Source organism: Ambystoma mexicanum, chromosome 6q (genome assembly GCF_040938575.1).
Source record: "Ambystoma mexicanum isolate Mex_15411 chromosome 6q, UKY_AmexF1_1, whole genome shotgun sequence".
NCBI classification, from domain to species: Eukaryota; Metazoa; Chordata; class Amphibia; order Caudata; family Ambystomatidae; genus Ambystoma; species Ambystoma mexicanum.
In genome coordinates this window covers 509897282-509919333 of record NC_090937.1, presented here as the reverse complement: position 1 = coordinate 509919333, position 22052 = coordinate 509897282, and positions in this window count along the sequence as shown.

Here is a 22052-nt window from a genome sequence, read left to right as displayed (position 1 = left end):
CCGCGACAGACCTCTAGTGAGAAGGGGAATGTTTCCATTGGTGACACCCAAGGAAAGCCATGGTGCCACATACCCATGGACTTAGTCCAACTGTGTTTCATTCCAAAAGCCCAGAGGAAGGGATGAACTGGGAAAATCAGTTAGTTCTACCCAAACTCTATCAATGTAGGTAGCTGAGCTCTAAGGCTTAGCCTTCAGGAATTGTTGAATTGGTGAAGATGTACAATGAAACAGACATAGAACATTTATATAAAACAATTATACAGGAGATTACAAAAGTACACTATGGGCCTCATTACACGGACGGCGGTAACCATGGCGCTATTAGTGCCATGGTTGCTGCCGGTATTTTACCGAGTCCGCCATGGTGAATGGCTGAATTACCGCCCTATTCCAAGGTGAGGGGGGTAGTAATTCCCCATTCACCATGGCCCTTCCCCATTCCCATTCTTGCCCCATAGGGCTCAATGGGAATAGTGAAGGCGGTAATTACGGTACTACAAATTGCGGTACAGTAATTACCTCCTAGGTTCCTTTGACGTTAAGGTAGGGTCCCACAAAGGGACCTCGTAGTAAGGCGGTAAGCGTTTACCGGCACTGGTACCCTTACCGGTACCGGTAAACCCTTACCGCCGTCTGTGTAACGAGGCCCTATGTATTAGACCTGAATACACTGTATGAAATAAAACAAATAGCCAAGTATTACCAAAACACTAGTATATACATTATACATACATGTATTTAACATGGTGGTTCTCAATAAAGAACACCAATGCTGCACTTTTAAAACAGTTACAATGATTCTGCTAAGAAAATAAGCAAACTGCATAGTGAATTAAGTAAAATAAATCAGAAATTCAGAAACAAATGAAAAATAAGGTAAGTATTGTAACAGTGAAGGAAACACTATTATCTTGCCATATAAAATAAGTCCTGTAGTACTCCAAAAATATCTCCCTGTAAATGTGAGTGGGCCTAGTACCTTTAAGAGTCACAAGTTCCAAACAGAAAACTTTGCAGCATGTCAGGGGGCATTGTAAGTGGGGAACACATTTTGCCAAAGCTAACAGGTAGGTCAAATGTTCCTGGATGCAGAAACAAAGGTAAGAACCAAATATTAGGGGTCCTCCTCCAATGCAGCCACACTAGAGAAGGCCCAGGGGAATAGAGATACTTTGCCAGTACTACACCAATCGTGACCAGGCAAGGGAGAGATAGGGTAAGGACATTGGGACCATTTATTGCTTAGGGCAGGGTGGGTGGAAATATCCATGCAGTACTTCTTCACAATATTATGTGGCTAGCAAAACCCCATAGGTGCGCTAGGTTCAATGGGCCCACTTACTTCTATCAAAAGTTCCTTTGCAGGGGATACAGCCTGGTCACGTTCCGCATCAAGATCTGTCGGGCTGTGTTTCAATTCTGACCTCTGGTGAGTCTACTCCTGATGGAAGAAAGCTGGATGACCCAGGCAGCTGAGAGGAATACCCCCAGGATATGATATGGTAGCAGTGACCATCACCACACTCGAGATATGAAAGGTGGCTGATGTGGTGAGCACAAATAAACTGCTCCTGGAAGGTCTCTCTTCAAGTTGAAGAGCATCAACTGCAGGAGGACTTTTCATCCTCCACAAGCTGGGGTCTGGCAGAGCTCCAAGGTGAAACTGAGACTGGTGTCATCCCACAGGATGGTCCTGGGTCCCTTCTAAAGGCTCCAGAGGACGGTATCTGCATGGAGAGGTCTAGACTGGTGGGTTCCAGTGACCCAAGGGTAACATCACTGTCCAGAGGAACATGGATTCACCAGAACCTGGTTGGAGGCAATGCTGGAGATCTTCAACAGCTGTCATGGGTCTTCGGCTGGCTACAACTCTTCATAGTAGTCTTGGCTAAGACAACAATCTAAAGAATGGTTGCAAGGGTCATCATTATATCCAAGATGGGATCCAAGGTCGCTACCAGCCCTCCATTGGAAAGGATCTGCGCCATTCAAATTGACAAGTGGTTGTCCAACCCTGAAAAGCCTTTTGCCTTACAAGTGCCAAGCAATAGACATCCCCCCTGTCCACAGTATATATTGGGACGAGGCAGGTCCAGCTTCCACATCCAGCCAGATGTGCATACTGCTTCTTTAGTCATGAAAACAGAGGCTCTGCCCAGGAAAGAGCATTCCTTAAGTCGTATTACCTGACCCGATAAGGCAGGAAGAAGTCCAACTGACAAGAAGCCCAAATGACAGGCCAAAAAGTTGTGGCATGGCCACTTGAGCATAGGGAACTCAAAAAGTAATTATGAAGTAAAATAAAAAACCACACTCTTGAAAAATGAAAATCACAATAGAAAATATCTGCTTCCACCAGCCCATGATGGACACCTTGTGTCAGTAACAAAATCAATCTTACTAAAAGAAACAGGAAAACAGATGCAAATTACCCCTGACATACTTCACGTTGCAAAACAAGTGGTGTTCTGGGAGTCCCTCTACCGGCACAAACACGGCCCACTGACCTGTTCTTGGGTGGATGGCCCCCGGGAGAGCCTCAACCAAGTCTTTAGCTCACTGTCCCTTTCGCAGAAGAGACATTTCCCTGCATATCATTCTTTGTCCTGCCCAGGGGCAGTCCAGCACCAAAATGCTAGGCAATTCTCCTCTGAACAAGAGTACCAACAGCAACCCCAGACACGTGTTTCGGCCTAATCGGGCTTCGTAAGAGAGGTGGAGCTGTGCCTCTCTAAGAACAGTGAGCAAGGGGTCCACCTCTGGATTTCCCGGGTAACTTAGAGTGAGACCCACAGTTACATAATATGCAAAACAAGGGGGGTTCTTGGAGTCCCTCCACCGGCACAAACACAGCCATTGAACTGTTCTTGGGTGGGTGGAACTTGGGAGTGTCTCAACCAAGTCTTTAGCTCACTGTCCTTTTCACAGAGGAGAAATATCCTCGCATATCAGTCTTTGTCGTGCCCCGGGGCAGTCCAGCACCGAAATTCTAGACAATTCTCCTCTGAACAAGAGTACCAGTAGCATCCCCAGACACGTGTTTAGGCCTTGTCGGGCCTCATCAGTGCGGTGGAGCTGTGCCTCTTTGAGAACAGTGAGCCGGGGCGGATCCACCTCTGTCAGGGATATTTTCCAATACTCTGAAGTGATCTAAACAAATGTTTGTGTACTTCACAGCCCCCAGTTTATACACTATCTCATCAGTTCATGTTAGAGTGTGGGAATCTGCCTTGGTAACAGCATTAATGGCCTTATGAATGAAATGAAATGAACCTTTATTTATATAGCGCACAATAGACCTGTAGGCAGGATGGCGCATAACAGACAAACAAGACACATTCGGAACATAAAAACATGAAACAAAAAGCATATTAAAATTAGAACCTAAAAACCCGGGGCCCACATGAGTTGTTAATAACCCCAGAGCTATAACAAAGTTCTTAGCGTAGCAAGATTCGTAACAGAACAATCCTAACGTATTAAATTACAAACAGAGGCCCCTCTTTGAAAGTAATTACATCTACTAAGATAGTATGGTAAAATACTTGCCCCACAGCCCACAATAACACAGTCACTGTTAGGTAAAGAGCACCATTCACTCAAATCAATTATATGTGTAAATTTCAGGTCCGATAGTCTGACTGCCCCTGGTCCTGTACGTAGTCGCAGCCAGGCGAGCACTTTGTTTCTCAGCGAGTCTCTAGTCTCTTTTCCTGCAGTCTTCCAAATGTTAGACATGACAACATTTCTGTGGTCCTTAATAAAAGCTTGAATGCTAGCATCTTTGATATGTGGCATTTAGGATTTCCGTATTCTAATATTTTGTGCCGACCCCTGCTTGGGTAACATAATGCAGCCTACGGGTTGGGTCTTAGGAGTTTGGTCCACGATGTGATTAAATGCTGGGGTTGAGAGAGGTATATTCATGTTATGATCATTGGTATCGGGATTCAAAAGATTCACATGTTCGTTAATAGTGAATGTAGTCTTAAAAGATGGAGAAGAACAACCCCTTTGTAGGTGTAGTTTGAACTGCTTTATTCCTTCTCTCCCCTTGAAGGTTGACTTGGCAGCCATTTTCCGATTTTAAAAATGGCCTAAAATCGGCTGTAGGTGTCCTTGCCTCGGTCTGGGTTGCAGTATTTTCTCTACGTAAACATATAACAGAGACAGGCTCATTTATATGTGTGAAAAGTTTGTTTTATAACTATAACACACTATATTAATTTAAAAAAATAAAAATAAATTACCCATATTTTGGACTTAGGTCACCCTTGGGCATTCACCTTCAGCGCTTTGAGAACATACCAGTGGGAAAAGGCGCTATACAAATGACACATTCCATTACATTTCATTACTGTTGAAGGCTTCAGCTCTCCTGGTCCCTCTGTTGGAACCGTAGAGACTGGTTAAGTCCCCTTTTGCAACTTTTCCCCAAAGACATATCCATTTTGTCAACATTATAGTTACTTATGTGTACTTGCATCTTTCAATTCTGCCTTTATCTGTCTTTCTTTACAGGGATTGGTTCCTGTTAGTGTTTTCTAGTATAGTTTGCATTGCATATTGGTGTGTCCAATCGAAGTGCATATATATATATATATATTACATGGCCGCGGTAGTGGCCATGTAGTTATGGTTAAGTTGCTGTTTCCATAGGAAGAGCACTTTTTGGGTAGCTTATAACTTCGCTCTCCCTGGACGGATCCTCACCAAACTTTGCAAAAAAAGTAGTTGGGTCACTCTGATTTCTTTTTGCAAAGTTTGGTGAGGATTCGTCCAGTGGGGGCAAAGTCATAGGGGGGGTCCCAAAACTTTTTTTTCCCATAGACATAATGGGAAAAACTTTGCTCACGCCTACACCCCAAACCGCTGGACGGATTTACACCAAATTAGCGGCAGGAGCGGCAGCTTGGTCCCGAAAGTGTGCTTTGCTTTATTTGGTGTAAATCCGTCCAGTAGTTTTTTAAAAAATGACAAAAATGTAAGTGAAAAAAATTAGTGATATCTGTGTTCGCTTCGCGGACACACTTCCCTGTTCGCTCCGTGGACAGGACGGTGATTGGGCCAGCAGCTTGCGTGATGTACGCGGACATCTGACGTGCTCTCTCATTGGATGCGTGGAAGCGTGCAGTGCGTCTGGCTTCAGAGACGCCCGCCATCTTTGTTCCTCGCATGAGAGGCTTTGTATCCCGCCTGCACAGTAAGTCCCCCACCCCCGCTCATGCCCGTGTCTGTCTCCTGTTCCTCCCACCTCTTGCCCCGTGTGTCTTTCTCCCTTACGCCCACCCCCCGCTCATGCCCCGCTCATGTTTGTGTTGTCTCTCCCCACCCGCCGCCCGCTCATGTCCGTGTTGTCTCTCCCCACCCGCCGCCCGCTCATGTCCGTGTTGTCTCTCCCCACCCGCTGCCCGCTCATGTCCGTGTTGTCTCTCCCCACCCGCCGCCCGCTCATGTCTGTGTTGTCTCTCCCCACCCGCCGCCCGCTCATGTCCGTGTTGTCTCTCCCCACCCGCCGCCCGCTCATGTCCGTGTTGTCTCTCCCCACCCGCCGCCCGCTCATGTCCGTGTTGTCTCTCCCCACCCGCCGCCCGCTCATGTCCGTGTTGTCTCTCCCCACCCGCCGCCCACCGCCGCTCATGTCCGTATGTCTCTCACCACCCGCCGCCCACCCCCCGCTCATGTCCGTGTGTCTCTCCCCCTCCCGCCCACCCCCCGCTCATGCCCGTGTGTCTGTCTCCCTCCCGCCCACCCCCGCTCTTGCCCCGTGTGTCTTTCCCCCTCCCGCCCACCCCCGCTCTTGCCCCGTGTGTCTTTCCCCCTCCTGCCCACCCCCCGCTCTTGCCCCCTCCCACCCACCCCCCGCTCTTGCCCCGTGTGTCTTTCCGCCTCCTGCCCACCCCCGCTCATGCCCCGTGTTTGTCTCCTGCCGTGTCTCTCTCTTGTTGCCCCCCACCGCCCGCTCATGCCCCGTGTCTGTCTCCTGTTGCCCCCCGCTCATGCCCCGTGTCTCTCTGTTGTTCCCCCCACCCCCCGCTCCTGCCCCGTGTCTGTCTCCTGTTGCCCCCCACCCCCCGCTCCTGTCCCGTGTCTCTCTGTTGTTCCCCCCACCCCCGCTCATGCCCCGTGTCTGTCTCCTGTTCCCCACACCCCCTGCTCATGCCCCGTGTCTGTCTCCTGTACCCCCCACCGCCCGCTCATGCCCCGTGTCTGTCTCCTGTTGCCCTCGACCCCCCGCTCCTGCCCCGTGTCTCTCTGTTGTTCCTCCCACCCCCCGCTCATGCCCCGTGTCTCTCTCCTGTTGCCCCCCACCCCCCGCTCATGCCCCGTGTCTGTCTCCTGTACCCCCTACCGCCAGCTCATGCCCCGTGTCTGTCTCCTGTTGCCCCCCACCCCCCTCTCATGCCCCGTGTCTGTCTCCTGTTCTCCCCACCCCCCGCTCATGCCCCGTGTCTGTCTCCTGTTGCCCTCACCCCCCGCTCATGCCCCGTGTCTGTATCCTGTGGGCCCCCACCCCCCGCTCCTGCCCCGTGTCTCTCTCCTGTTGCCCCCCACCCCCCGCTCATGCCCCGTGTCTGTCTCTTTTGTTCCCCCCCACCCCCTGCTCATGCCCCGTGTCTCTCTCCTGTTGCCCCCCACCCCCTGCTCATGCCCCGTGTCTGTCTCCTGTACCCCCCGCTCATGCTCGTGTCTGTCTCCTGTACCCCCCACCCCCCGCTCATGCCCCGTGTCTGTCTCCTGTTGCCCCCCCTGCTCATGCCCTGTGTCTGTCTCCTGTACCCCCCCACCCCCGCTCATGCCCCCTTGTCTGTCTCCTGTACCCCCCCAACCCCCCGCTCATGCCCCATGTCTGTCTCCTGTTGCCCCCCCTGCTCATGCCCCGTGTCTGTCTCCAGTTCCCCCCCACCCCCCGCTCATGCCCCATGTCTGTCTCCTGTACCCCCCCAACCCCCCGCTCATGCCCCATGTCTGTCTCCTGTTGCCCCCCCTGCTCATGCCCCGTGTCTGTCTCCAGTTCCCCCCACCCGCTCATGTCCCGTGTCTCTCTCCTGTTGCCCCCACCCCCCCGCTCATGCCCCGTGCCTATCTCCTGTACCCCCCCACCGCCCCGCTCACACCCCGTGTCTCATTCTGTTGCCCCCCACCCCCTGCTCATGCCCCGTGTCTGTCTCCTGTACCCCCTCCCACCCCGCTCATGCCCCATGTCTCTCTCCTGTTGCCCCCCACTACCCCGCTCATGCCCCGTGACTGTCTTCTGTACCCCCCACCCCCTGCTCATGCCCCGTGTCTGTCTCCTGTTCCCCCACCCCCTGCTCATGCCCCATGTCTGTCTCCTCTTGCTCCCACCCATGCCCTGTGTCTGTCTCCTGTACCCCCCACTCCGCGCTCATGCCCGTGTCTGTCTCCTGTTGCCCCCCACAGCCCCGCTCATGCCCCGTGTCTGTGTCCTGTTGCCCCCCACCCCCTCGCTCATGCCCCGTGTCTGTCTCCTGTTCTCCCCACCCCCGCTCATGCCCCGTGTTTGTCTCCTGTTCCTCCCACCCCCGCTCATGCCCTGTGTCTGTCTCTTGTTGCCCCCCACCACCCGCTCATGCCCCGTGTCTGTCTCCTGTTCTCCCCACCCCCGCTCATGCTCCGTGTCTGTCTCCTGTTGCCCCCCACCCCCCGCTCATGCCCCGTGTCTGTCTCCTGTTGCCCCCCGCTCATGCCCTGTGTCTGTCTCCTGTTGCCCCCCGCTCATGCCCTGTGTCTGTCTCATGTTGCCCCCCACCTCCTGCTCATGCCCCGTGTCTGTCTCTGTTGTTCCCCCCACCCCTGCTCATGCCCCGTGTCTCTCTCCTGTTGCCCCCCACCCCCCGCTCATGCCCCGTGTCGCTCTCCTGTTGCCCCCCACCCTCCGCTCAAGCCCCGTGTCTGTCTCCTGTACCCCCCACCCCTGCTCTTGCCCCGTGTGTCTGTCTCCCTCCCGCCCACCCCCGCTCTTGCCCCGTGTGTCTGTCTCCCTCCCGCCCACCCCCGCTCTTGCCCCGTGTGTCTGTCTCCCTCCCGCCCACCCCCGATCTTGCCCCGTGTGTCTTTCCCCCTCCCGCCCACCCTCGCTCTTGGCCCGTGTGTCTTTCCCCCTTCCGCCCACCCCCGCTCTTGGCCCCGTGTCTCTTGCCGCATCCCGCCCACCCCCGCTCTTGTCCCCATGTCTCTTGCCCCCTCCCGCTCACCCCTGCTCTTGGCCCCGTGTCTCTTGCCCCCTCCCGCCCAACCCCGCTCTTCACCCCATGTCTCTTGCCCCCTCCCGCCCACCCCCGCTCTTGGCCCCGTGTCTCTTGCCCCCTCCCGCCCACCCCCGCTCTTGGCCCCATGTCTCTTGCCCCCTCCCGCCCACCCCCGCTCTTGGCCCCGTGTCTCTTGCCCCCTCCCGCCCACCCCCGCTCTTGGCCCCGTGTCTCTTGCCCCCCCCGCCCACCCCTGCTCTTGGCCCCGTGTCTCTTGCCCCCTCCCGCCCACCCCCGCTCTTGGCCCCATGTCTCTTGCCCCCTCCCGCCAAACCCCGCTCTTGGCCCCGTGTCTCTTGCCCCCTCCCACCCACCCCCGCTCTTGGCCCCGTGTCTCTTGCCCCCTCCCGCCCACCCCCGCTCTTGGCCCCGTGTCTCTTGCCCCCTCAAGCCCACCCCCGCTCTTGGCCCCGTGTCTCTTGCCCCCTCCCGCCCACCCCCACTCTTGGCCCCATGTATCTTGCCCCCTCCCGCCCACCACCGCTCTTGGCCCCGTGTCTCTTGCCCCCTCCCGCCCACCCCCGCTCTTGGCCCCGTGTCTCTTGCCCCCTCCCGCCCACCCCCACTCTTGCCCCATGTGTCTTTCCCCCTACCGCCCACCCCCGCTCTTGCCCCGTGTGTCTTTCCCCCCCCGCCCACCCCCGCTCTTGCCCCGTGTGTCTTTCCCCCTCCCGCCCACCCCTGCTCATGCCCCGTGTGTCTTTCCCCCTCCCGCCCACCCCCGCTCTTGCCCTGCGTGTCTTTCCCCCTCCCGCCCACCCCCGCTCTTGCCCCGTGTGTCTTTCCCCCTTCCGCCCACCCCCGCTCTTGCCCCGTGTGTCTTTCCCCCTCCCACCCACCCCCCGCAATTGCCCTGTGTGTCTTTCCCCCTCCCGCCCACCCCCGCTCATGCCCCGTGTCTGTCTCCTGTTACCCCCCACCCCCTGCTCCTGCCCCGTGTCTCTCTGTTGTTCCCCCCACCCCCTGATCATGCCCCGTGTCTCTCTCCTGTTGCCCCCCACCACCCGCTCATGCCCCGTGTCTGTCTCCAGTTGCCCCCCACCCCCCGCTCATGCCCCGTGTCTCTCTGTTGTTCCCCCCACCCGCTGCTCATGCCCCGTGTCTGTCTCCTGTTCCCCACACCCCCTGCTCATGCCCCGTGTCTGTCTCCTGTACCCCCCACCGCCCGCTCATGCCCCGTGTCTGTCTCCTGTTGCCCTCCACCCCCCGCTCCTGCCCCGTGTCTCTCTGTTGTTCCCCCCACCCCCCGCTCATGCCCCGTGTCTCTCTCCTGTTGCCCCCCACCCCCCGCTCATGCCCCGTGTCTGTCTCCTGTACCCCCCACCACCCGCTCATGCCCCGTGTCTGTCTCCTGTTGCCCCCGACCTCCCTCTCATGCCCCGTGTCTGTCTCCTGTTGCCCCCCACACCCCTTTCATGCCCTGTGTCTGTCTCCTGTTCTCCCCACCCCCCGCTCATGCCCCGTGTCTGTCGCCTGTTGCCCTCACCCCCGCTCATGCCCCGTGTCTGTCTCCTGTTGCCCCCCACCCCACGCTCCTGCCCCGTGTCTCTCTCCTGTTGCCCCCACCCCCCGCTCATGCCCCGTGTCTGTCTCTTTTGTTCCCCCCACCCCCTGCTCATGCCCCGTGTCTCTCTCCTGTTGCCCCCCACCCCCTGCTCTTGCCCCATGTCTGTCTCCTGTACCCCCCCGCTCATGCTCGTGTCTGTCTCCTGTATCCCCCCACCCCCCGCTCATGCCCCGTGTCTGTCTCCTGTTGCCCCCCTGCTCATGCCCCGTGTCTGTCTCCTGTACCCCCCACCCCCCGCTCATGCCCCGTGTCTGTCTCTTGTACCCCCCCAACCCCCCGCTCATGCCCCATGTCTGTCTCCTGTTGCCCCCCCTGCTCATGCCCCATGTCTGTCTCCTGTTCCCCCCAAACGCTCATGTCCCGTATCTCTCTCCTGTTGCCCCCACACCCACTCATGCCCCGTGTCTGTCTCCTGTACCCCCCACCCCCCGTTCATGCCCCGTGTCTCTCTTCTGTTGCCCCCCACCCCCTGCTCATGCCCCGTGTCTGTCTCCTGTACCCCCTCCCACCCGCCGCTCATGCCCCATGTCTCTCTCCTTTTGCCCCCCACTACCCCGCTCATGCCCCGTGTCTGTCTTCTGTACCTCCCACCCCCCGCTCATGCCCCGTGTCTGTCTCCTGTTCCCCCCACCCCCCGCTCATGCCCCATGTCTGTCTCCTCTTGCTCCCACCCATGCCCCGTGTCTGTCTCCTGTACCCCCCACTCCACGCTCATGCCCGTGTCTGTCTCCTGTTGCCCCCCACACCCCCGCTCATGCCCCGTGTCTGTCTCCTGTTGCCCCCCACCCCCTCGCTCATGCCCCGTGTCTGTCTCCTGTTCTCCCCACCCCCGCTCATGCCCTGTGTCTGTCTCCTGTTCCTCCCACCCCCGCTCATGCCCTGTGTCTGTCTCTTGTTGCCCCCCACCCCCCGCTCATGCCCCGTGTCTGTCTCCTGTTCTCCCCACCCCCCGCTCATGCTCCGTGTCTGTCTCCTGTTCCCCCCACCCCCTGCTCATGCCCCGTGTCTGTCTCCTGTTGCCCCCCACCCCCCGCTCATGCCCCGTGTCTGTCTCCTGTTGCCTCCCACCCTCCGCTCATGCCCCGTGTCTTTCTCCTGTTGCCCCCCGCTCATGCCCTGTGTCTGTCTCCTGTTGCCTCCCACACCCTGCTCATGCCCCGTGTCTGTCTCTGTTGTTCCCCCCGCTCATGCCCTGTGTCTGTCTCCTGTTGCCTCCCACACCCCGCTCTTGGCCCCGTGTCTCTTGCCCCCTCCCGCCCACCCCCGCTCTTGGCCCCGTGTCTCTTGCCCCCTCCCGCCCACCCCCGCTCTTGCCCCCTCCCGCCCACCCCCGCTCTTGCCCCGTGTCTTCCCGCCCACCCCCGCTCTTGCCCCTTGTGTCTCTCCCCCTCCCACCCACCGCTCATGCCCCATTTGTCTCTCTCCCTCCCGCCCACTGCTCATGCCCCGTGTGTCTCTCTCCCTCCCCCACCCCCGCTCATGCCCCGTGTGTCTCTCTCCCTTCCCCCACCCCCCGTTCATGCCCCGTGTCTGTCTCCTGTTCCCCTCCACACCCCGCTCATGCCCCGTGTCTGTGTCCTGTTCCCCCCCACCCCCCGCTCATGCCCCGTGTCTATCTCCTGTTGCCCCCCACCCTCCCGCTCATGCCCCGTGTCTGTCTCCTGTTCCCCCCACCCGCTCATGCCCCGTGTCTCTCTCCCTTCCCCCACCCCCCGTTCATGCCCCGTGTCTGTCTCCTGTTCCCCTCCACACCCCGCTCATGCCCCGTGTCTGTGTCCTGTTCCCCCCCACCCCCCGCTCATGCCCCGTGTCTATCTCCTGTTGCCCCCCACCCTCCCGCTCATGCCCCGTGTCTGTCTCCTGTTCCCCCCACCCGCTCATGCCCCGTGTCTGTCTCCTGTTCCCCACCCCCCGTTCATGCCCCGTGTCTGTCTCCTGTTCCCCTCCACACCCTGCTCATGCCCCGTGTCTGTGTCCTGTTCCCCCCCACCCCCCGCTCATGCCCCGTGTCTATCTCCTGTTGCCCCCCACCCTCCTGCTCATGCCCCGTGTCTGTCTCCTGTTCCCCCCACCCGCTCATGACCCGTGTCTGTCTCCTGTTCCCCCCACACGCTCATGCCCCGTGTCTTTTTCCTGTTCCCCCCACCCCCCGCTCATGCCCTGTGTCTGTCTCCTGTTGCCCCTCACCCCCCGCTCATGCCCAGTGTCTCTCCTGTTGCCCCCACCCCCCGCTCATGCCCCATGTCTGTCTCCTGTTCCCCCACCCCTCGCTCATGCCCCGTGTCTGTCTCCTGTTCCCCCCACCCCCTGCTCATGCCCTGTGTCTGTCTCCTGTTGCCCCTCACCCCCCGCTCATGCCCCGTGTCTCTCCTGTTGCCCCCACCCCCCGCTCATGCCCCGTGTCTGTCTCCTGCTGCCCCCCACCCCCCGCTCATGCCCCGTGTCTGTCTCCTGTTGCCCCCCACCCCCCGCTCATGCCCCGTGTCTGTCTCCTGTTGCCCCTCACCCCCCGCTCATGCCCCGTGTCTCTCCTGTTGCCCCCACCCCCCGCTCATGCCCGTGTCTGTCTCCTGTTGCCCCCCACACCCCGCTCATGCCCCGTGTCTGTCTCCTGTTGCCCCTCACCCCCCGCTCATGCCCCGTGTCTGTCTCCTGTTGCCCCCCACCCCCCGCTCATGCCCCATGTCTGTCTCCTGTTGCCCTCCACCCCCCGCTCCTGCCCCGTGTCTGTCTCTGTTGTTCCCCCCACCCCCCGCTCATGCCCCGTGTCTGTCTCCTGTTCCCCCCACCCCCTGCTCATGCCCCGTGTCTGTCTCCTGTTCCCCCCACCCCCCGCTCATGCCCCGTGTCTCTCTCCTGTTGCCCCCCACCCCCGCTCATGCCCCATGTCTGTCTCCTGTACCCTCTACCGCCCGCTCATGCCCCGTGTCTGTCTCCTGTTGCCCCCCCGCTCATGCCCCATGTCTGTCTCCAGTTCCCCCCACCCGCTCATGTCTCATGTCTCTCTCCTGTTGCCCCCTACCCCCCGCTCATGCCCCGTGTCTGTCTCCTGTTCCCCCCCACCCCCTGCTCATGCCCCGTGTCTGTCTCCTGTGTCCCTCACCCCCCGCTCATGCCCCATGTCTGTCTCCTGTTGCCCCCCACCCCCCGCTCCTGCCCCGTGTCTCTCTCCTGTTGCCCCCCACCCCCCGCTCATGCCCCGTGTCTGTCTCTTTTGTTCCCCCCACCCCCGCTCATGCCCTGTGTCTGTCTCCTGTTCCTCCCACCCCCCGCTCATGCCCCGTGTCTCTCTCCTGTTGCCCCCCACCCCCTGCTCATGCCCCGTGTCTGTCTCCTGTACCCCCCCACCCCCCGCTCATGCCCCGTGTCTGTCTCCTGTTCCCCCACCCCCCGCTCATGCCCCATGTCTGTCTCCTGTACCCCCTACCGCCCGCTCATGCCCCGTGTCTGTCTCCTGTTGCCCCCCCGCTCATGCCCCATGTCTGTCTCCGGTTCCCCCCACCCGCTCATGTCCCATGTCTCTCTCCTGTTGCCCCCTACCCCCCGCTCATGCCCCGTGTCTGTCTCCTGTTGCCCCCCACCCCCCTCTCATGCCCCGTGTCTGTCTCCTGTTCTCCCCACCCCCCGCTCATGCTCTGTGTCTGTCTCCTGTTCCAGCCCACCCCCTGCTCATGCCCCGTGTCTGTCTCCTGTTGCCCCCCCGCTCATGCCCCACGTCTGTCTCCGGTTCCCCCCACCCGCTCATGTCCCATGTCTCTCTCCTGTTGCCCCCTACCCCCCGCTCATGCCCTGTGTCTGTCTCCTGTTGCCCCCCACCCCCTCTCATGCCCCGTGTCTGTCTCCTGTTCTCCCCACCCCCCGCTCATGCTCCGTGTCTGTCTCCTGTTCCCCTCCACCCCCTGCTCATGCCCCTTGTCTGTCTCCTGTTGCCCTCACCCCCGCTCATGTCCCATGTCTGTCTCCTGTTGCCCCCCACCTCCCGCTCCTGCCCCGTGTCTCTCTCCTGTTGCACCCCACCCCCCGCTCATGCCCCGTGTCTGTCTCTTTTGTTCCCCCCACCCCCCGCTCATGCCCTGTGTCTGTCTCCTGTTCCTCCCACCCCCTGCTCATGCCCCGTGTCTCTCTCCTGTTGCCCCCCACCCCCTGCTCATGCCCCGTGTCTGTCTCCTGTACCCCCCCGCTCATGCCCCGTGTCTGTCTCCTGTTCCCCCACCCCCCGCTCATGCCCCGTGTCTGTCTCCTGTTCCCCCCACCCCACGCTCATGCCCCGTGTCTCTCTCCTGTTGCCCCCCACCCCCGCTCATGCCCCATGTCTGTCTCCTGTACCCCCTACCGCCCGCTCATGCCCCGTGTCTGTCTCCTGTTGCCCCCCCGCTCATGCCCCATGTCTGTCTCCGGTTCCCCCCACCCGCTTATGTCCCATGTCTCTCTCCTGTTGCCCCCTACCCCCCACTCATGCCCCGTGTCTGTCTCCTGTTGCCCCCCACCCCCCTCTCATGCCCCGTGTCTGTCTCCTGTTCTCCCCACCCCCCGCTCATGCTCCGTGTCTGTCTCCTGTTCCAGCCCACCCCCTGCTCATGCCCCGTGTCTGTCTCCTGTTGCCCTCACCCCCCACTCATGCCCCATGTCTGTCTCCTGTTGCCCCCCACCCCCTGCTCCTGCCATGTGTCTCTCTCCTGTTGCCCCCCACCCCCCGCTCATGCCCCGTGTCTGTCTCTTTTGTTCCCCCCACCCCCCGCTCATGCCCTGTGTCTGTCTCCTGTTCCTCCCACCCCCCGCTCATGCCCCGTGTCTCTCTCCTGTTGCCCCCCACCCCCTGCTCATGCCCCGTGTCTGTCTCCTGTACCCCCCCACCCCCCGCTCATGCTCGTGTCTGTCTCCTGTACCCCCCCACCCCCCGCTCATGCTCATGTCTGTCTCCTGTACCCCCCCACCCCCCCGTTCATGCCCCATGTCTGTCTCCTGTTGCCCCCCTGCTCATGCCCCGTGTCTGTCTCCTGTACCCCCCCACCCCCCGCTCATGCTCGTGTCTGTCTCCTGTTCCCCCCACCCGCTCATGTCCTGTGTCTCTCTCCTGTTGCCCCCCACCCCGCTCATGCCCCATGTCTGTCTCCTGTACCCCCTACCGCCCCGCTCATGCCCCATGTCTGTCTCCGGTTCCCCCCACCCGCTCATGTCCCATGTCTCTCTCCTGTTGCCCCCTACCCCCCGCTCATGCCCCGTGTCTGTCTCCTGTTGCCCCCACCCCCCTCTTATGTCCCGTGTCTGTCTCCTGTTCTCCCCACCCCCCGCTCATGCTCTGTGTCTGTCTCCTGTTCCCCCCCACCCCCTGCTCATGCCCCGTGTCTGTCTCCTGTTGCCCTCACCCCCTGCTCATGCCCCGTGTCTGTCTCCTGTACCCCCCCAGCACCCCCTCATGCCCCGTGTCTGTCTCCTGATCCCCCACCCCCCGCTCATGCCCCGTGTCTGTCTCCTGTTCCCCCCACCCCCCGCTCATGCCCCGTGTCTCTCTCCTGTTGCCCCCCACCCCCGCTCATGCCCCATGTCTGTCTCCTGTACCCCCTACCTCCCGCTCATGCCCCGTGTCTGTCTCCTGTTGCCCCCCCCGCTCATGCCCCATGTCTGTCTCCGGTTCCCCCTCCCGCTCATGTCCCATGTCTCTCTCCTGTTGCCCCCTACCCCCCGCTCATGCCCCGTGTCTGTCTCCTGTTGCCCCCCACCCCCCTCTCATGCCCCGTGTCTGTCTCCTGTTCTCCCCACCCCCCGCTCATGCCCCGTGTCTGTCTCCTGTTGCCCTCACCCCCCGCTCATGTCCCATGTCTGTCTCCTGTTGCCCCCCACCTCCCGCTCCTGCCCCGTGTCTCTCTCCTGTTGCACCCCACCCCCCGCTCATGCCCCGTGTCTGTCTCTTTTGTTCCCCCCACCCCCCGCTCATGCCCTGTGTCTGTCTCCTGTTCCTCCCACCCCCCCGCTCATGCCCCGTGTCTCTCTCCTGTTGCCCCCCACCCCCTGCTCATGCCCCGTGTCTGTCTCCTGTACCCACCCTGCCCCCGCTCATGCTCGTGTCTGTCTCCTGTACCCCCCCACCCCCCGCTCATGCCCCGTGTCTGTCTCCTGTTGCCCCTCACCCCCCGCTCATGCCCCGTGTCTCTCCTGTTGCCCCCACCCCCCGCTCATGCCCGTGTCTGTCTCCTGTTGCCCCCCACACCCCGCTCATGCCCCGTGTCTGTCTCCTGTTGCCCCTCACCCCCCGCTCATGCCCCGTGTCTGTCTCCTGTTGCCCCCCACCCCCCGCTCATGCCCCATGTCTGTCTCCTGTTGCCCTCCACCCCCCGCTCCTGCCCCGTGTCTGTCTCTGTTGTTCCCCCCACCCCCCGCTCATGCCCCGTGTCTGTCTCCTGTTCCCCCCACCCCCTGCTCATGCCCCGTGTCTGTCTCCTGTTCCCCCCACCCCCCGCTCATGCCCCGTGTCTCTCTCCTGTTGCCCCCCACCCCCGCTCATGCCCCATGTCTGTCTCCTGTACCCTCTACCGCCCGCTCATGCCCCGTGTCTGTCTCCTGTTGCCCCCCCGCTCATGCCCCATGTCTGTCTCCAGTTCCCCCCACCCGCTCATGTCTCATGTCTCTCTCCTGTTGCCCCCTACCCCCCGCTCATGCCCCGTGTCTGTCTCCTGTTCCCCCCCACCCCCTGCTCATGCCCCGTGTCTGTCTCCTGTGTCCCTCACCCCCCGCTCATGCCCCATGTCTGTCTCCTGTTGCCCCCCACCCCCCGCTCCTGCCCCGTGTCTCTCTCCTGTTGCCCCCCACCCCCCGCTCATGCCCCGTGTCTGTCTCTTTTGTTCCCCCCACCCCCGCTCATGCCCTGTGTCTGTCTCCTGTTCCTCCCACCCCCCGCTCATGCCCCGTGTCTCTCTCCTGTTGCCCCCCACCCCCTGCTCATGCCCCGTGTCTGTCTCCTGTACCCCCCCACCCCCCGCTCATGCCCCGTGTCTGTCTCCTGTTCCCCCACCCCCCGCTCATGCCCCATGTCTGTCTCCTGTACCCCCTACCGCCCGCTCATGCCCCGTGTCTGTCTCCTGTTGCCCCCCCGCTCATGCCCCATGTCTGTCTCCGGTTCCCCCCACCCGCTCATGTCCCATGTCTCTCTCCTGTTGCCCCCTACCCCCCGCTCATGCCCCGTGTCTGTCTCCTGTTGCCCCCCACCCCCCTCTCATGCCCCGTGTCTGTCTCCTGTTCTCCCCACCCCCCGCTCATGCTCTGTGTCTGTCTCCTGTTCCAGCCCACCCCCTGCTCATGCCCCGTGTCTGTCTCCTGTTGCCCCCCCGCTCATGCCCCACGTCTGTCTCCGGTTCCCCCCACCCGCTCATGTCCCATGTCTCTCTCCTGTTGCCCCCTACCCCCCGCTCATGCCCTGTGTCTGTCTCCTGTTGCCCCCCACCCCCTCTCATGCCCCGTGTCTGTCTCCTGTTCTCCCCACCCCCCGCTCATGCTCCGTGTCTGTCTCCTGTTCCCCTCCACCCCCTGCTCATGCCCCTTGTCTGTCTCCTGTTGCCCTCACCCCCGCTCATGTCCCATGTCTGTCTCCTGTTGCCCCCCACCTCCCGCTCCTGCCCCGTGTCTCTCTCCTGTTGCACCCCACCCCCCGCTCATGCCCCGTGTCTGTCTCTTTTGTTCCCCCCACCCCCCGCTCATGCCCTGTGTCTGTCTCCTGTTCCTCCCACCCCCTGCTCATGCCCCGTGTCTCTCTCCTGTTGCCCCCCACCCCCTGCTCATGCCCCGTGTCTGTCTCCTGTACCCCCCCGCTCATGCCCCGTGTCTGTCTCCTGTTCCCCCACCCCCCGCTCATGCCCCGTGTCTGTCTCCTGTTCCCCCCACCCCACGCTCATGCCCCGTGTCTCTCTCCTGTTGCCCCCCACCCCCGCTCATGCCCCATGTCTGTCTCCTGTACCCCCTACCGCCCGCTCATGCCCCGTGTCTGTCTCCTGTTGCCCCCCCGCTCATGCCCCATGTCTGTCTCCGGTTCCCCCCACCCGCTTATGTCCCATGTCTCTCTCCTGTTGCCCCCTACCCCCCACTCATGCCCCGTGTCTGTCTCCTGTTGCCCCCCACCCCCCTCTCATGCCCCGTGTCTGTCTCCTGTTCTCCCCACCCCCCGCTCATGCTCCGTGTCTGTCTCCTGTTCCAGCCCACCCCCTGCTCATGCCCCGTGTCTGTCTCCTGTTGCCCTCACCCCCCACTCATGCCCCATGTCTGTCTCCTGTTGCCCCCCACCCCCTGCTCCTGCCATGTGTCTCTCTCCTGTTGCCCCCCACCCCCCGCTCATGCCCCGTGTCTGTCTCTTTTGTTCCCCCCACCCCCCGCTCATGCCCTGTGTCTGTCTCCTGTTCCTCCCACCCCCCGCTCATGCCCCGTGTCTCTCTCCTGTTGCCCCCCACCCCCTGCTCATGCCCCGTGTCTGTCTCCTGTACCCCCCCACCCCCCGCTCATGCTCGTGTCTGTCTCCTGTACCCCCCCACCCCCCGCTCATGCTCATGTCTGTCTCCTGTACCCCCCCACCCCCCCGTTCATGCCCCATGTCTGTCTCCTGTTGCCCCCCTGCTCATGCCCCGTGTCTGTCTCCTGTACCCCCCCACCCCCCGCTCATGCTCGTGTCTGTCTCCTGTTCCCCCCACCCGCTCATGTCCTGTGTCTCTCTCCTGTTGCCCCCCACCCCGCTCATGCCCCATGTCTGTCTCCTGTACCCCCTACCGCCCCGCTCATGCCCCATGTCTGTCTCCGGTTCCCCCCACCCGCTCATGTCCCATGTCTCTCTCCTGTTGCCCCCTACCCCCCGCTCATGCCCCGTGTCTGTCTCCTGTTGCCCCCACCCCCCTCTCATGTCCCGTGTCTGTCTCCTGTTCTCCCCACCCCCCGCTCATGCTCTGTGTCTGTCTCCTGTTCCCCCCCACCCCCTGCTCATGCCCCGTGTCTGTCTCCTGTTGCCCTCACCCCCTGCTCATGCCCCGTGTCTGTCTCCTGTACCCCCCCAGCACCCCCTCATGCCCCGTGTCTGTCTCCTGATCCCCCACCCCCCGCTCATGCCCCGTGTCTGTCTCCTGTTCCCCCCACCCCCCGCTCATGCCCCGTGTCTCTCTCCTGTTGCCCCCCACCCCCGCTCATGCCCCATGTCTGTCTCCTGTACCCCCTACCTCCCGCTCATGCCCCGTGTCTGTCTCCTGTTGCCCCCCCCGCTCATGCCCCATGTCTGTCTCCGGTTCCCCCTCCCGCTCATGTCCCATGTCTCTCTCCTGTTGCCCCCTACCCCCCGCTCATGCCCCGTGTCTGTCTCCTGTTGCCCCCCACCCCCCTCTCATGCCCCGTGTCTGTCTCCTGTTCTCCCCACCCCCCGCTCATGCCCCGTGTCTGTCTCCTGTTGCCCTCACCCCCCGCTCATGTCCCATGTCTGTCTCCTGTTGCCCCCCACCTCCCGCTCCTGCCCCGTGTCTCTCTCCTGTTGCACCCCACCCCCCGCTCATGCCCCGTGTCTGTCTCTTTTGTTCCCCCCACCCCCCGCTCATGCCCTGTGTCTGTCTCCTGTTCCTCCCACCCCCCCGCTCATGCCCCGTGTCTCTCTCCTGTTGCCCCCCACCCCCTGCTCATGCCCCGTGTCTGTCTCCTGTACCCACCCTGCCCCCGCTCATGCTCGTGTCTGTCTCCTGTACCCCCCCACCCCCCGCTCATGCTCGTGTCTGTCTCCTGTACCCCCCCACCCCCTCGCTCATCCCCCATGTCTGTCTCCTGTTGCCCCCCTGCTCATGCCCCCCTGCTCATGTCTGTCTCCTGTTCCCCCCACCCGCTCATGTCCCGTGTCTCTCTCCTGTTGCCCCACACCCCCCGCTCATGCCCGGTGTCTGTCTCCTGTACCCCCCCACCCCCCGCTCATGTCCCGTGTCTCTCTCCTGTTGCCCCCCACCCCCGCTCATGCCCCGTGTCTGTCTCCTGTACCCCCCACCCCCCGCTCATGCCCCATGTCTCTCTCCTGTTGCCCCCCACCACCCCGCTCATGCCCTGTGTCTGTCTTCTGTACCCCCCACCCCCCGCTCATGCCCCGTGTCTGTCTCATGTTCCCCCCACCCCCGCTCATGCCCCGTGTCTGTCTCCTGTTGCCCCCCCGCTCATGCCCCATGTCTGTCTCCGGTTCCCCCCACCCGCTCATGTCCCATGTCTCTCTCCTGTTGCCCCCTACCCCCGCTCATGCCCTGTGTCTGTCTCCTGTTGCCCCCCCACCCCCCTCTCATGCCCCGTGTCTGTCTCCTGTTCTCCCCACCCCCCGCTCATGCTCCTTGTCTGTCTCCTGTTCCAGCCCACCCCCTGCTCATGCCCCGTGTCTGTCTCCTGTTGCCCTCACCCCCCGCTCATGCCCCATGTCTGTCTCCTGTTGCCCCCCACCCCCTGCTCCTGCCCCGTGTCTCTCTCCTGTTGCCCCCCACCCCCCACTCATGCCCCGTGTCTGTCTTTTTTGTTCCTCCCACCCCCGCTCATGCCCTGTGTCTGTCTCCTGTTCCTCCAACCCCCCGCTCATGCCCCGTGTCTCTCTCCTGTTGCCCCCACCCCCTGCTCATGCCCCGTGTCTGTCTCCTGTACCCCCCCACCCCCCGCTCATGCTCGTGTCTGTCTCCTGTACCCCCCCACCCCCCGCTCATGCTCGTGTCTGTCTCCTGTACCCCCCCACCCCGCCGCTCATGCCCCATGTCTGTCTCCTGTTGCCCCCCTGCTCATGCCCCGTGTCTGTCTCCTGTTCCACCCACCCGCTCATGTCCCGTGTCTCTCTCCTGTTGCCCCCCACCCCGCTCATGCCCCATGTCTGTCTCCTGTACCCCCTACCGCCCGCTCATGCCCCATGTCTGTCTCCGGTTCCCCCCACCCGCTCATGTCCCATGTCTCTCTCCTGTTGCCCCCTACCCCCTGCTCATGCCCCGTGTCTGTCTCCTGTTGCCCCCCACCCCCCTCTCATGCCCCGTGTCTGTCTCCTGTTCTCCCCACCCCCCGCTCATGCTCCGTGTCTGTCTCCTGTTCCCCCCACCCCCTGCTCATGCCCCGTGTCTGTCTCCTGTTCCCTCTCACCCCCCGCTCATGCCCATGTGTCTCCCCTGTGCCCCCCCAACCCCGCTCATGCGCCGTTGTGTTCTTTATACACCCCGCCTTCCCTTTCCATGGTGGCCATCTTGGTAAAAGATTTTCCTTCCTACACCGAGACGCCGTAGGCGTCCCGGCGTAGGAAGGAAAATCTTTTTGTTTTTTTTACCACCCGGCATTCCCACTTTGAGGACATAAGATGTTAGTGGTCTTCATCTATTGAAAAGGATGTTATGGTCACGTTGTACTAATAAAAACCTTTAAAATTTAGTTAAAAAAAAATGTTACAGGGACGTTATGGTTAAGTTGCACTAATAAAAACCTATGAAATTCAATGAAAAAACTTTGTTAAAGGGACGTTATGGTTAAGTTGCGCTACTAAAAACCTATGAAATTCAGGAAAAAAACTTTGTTAAAGGGACGTTATGGTAAAGTTGCGCTACTAAAAACCTATGAAATTCAGTGAAAAAACTTTGTCAAAGGAACGTTATGGTTCCAAGTAAAACCGAAAAACCCTTGAAATTTGCCAGTTATGGTAAGCTAAGACTAACATCCAGGACATCAAAGATGACATCACAAATGTCATTGATGACATCACTGATGACATCACATGTCTGGCTGACTCTTTTTTCTTTTGCTGACATATCTAGGCCACATGGTTTTCTTCAGTAACAGTCAGAAACTAAACATTTTATTTTATTTGTAGATGTATCCTTCAAGTAGGTTCTTACAGTAATTCTGTTAGAGTCCAGTCACATCATATGAAACATATACATATGGGAAGACACAAGCTTGAAAGACAGCAATCCTTTTTGTGCATAAAGATAATCAATAGACTTATGAGCACTTTCTGATAGTTCTGTTGTTTTTTTTTATGGCTGTACTTTCCCTGTGGGTCCAATCACATCAAGTGATACATATACATAGGGTGAATAGCAGCTTTGAAACAGAGCAATCATTTATTTGCATGAAAATAATCAGTTAAGTTATGAATTGTTTCTGCTACTACTTGTGCTTTTTTGCTAACTTCACTTTCCCTGTATATACCCATATTGGTATGTGTTCTTGTGTCTTTGTGTTTTGTCTATAGTAATGTT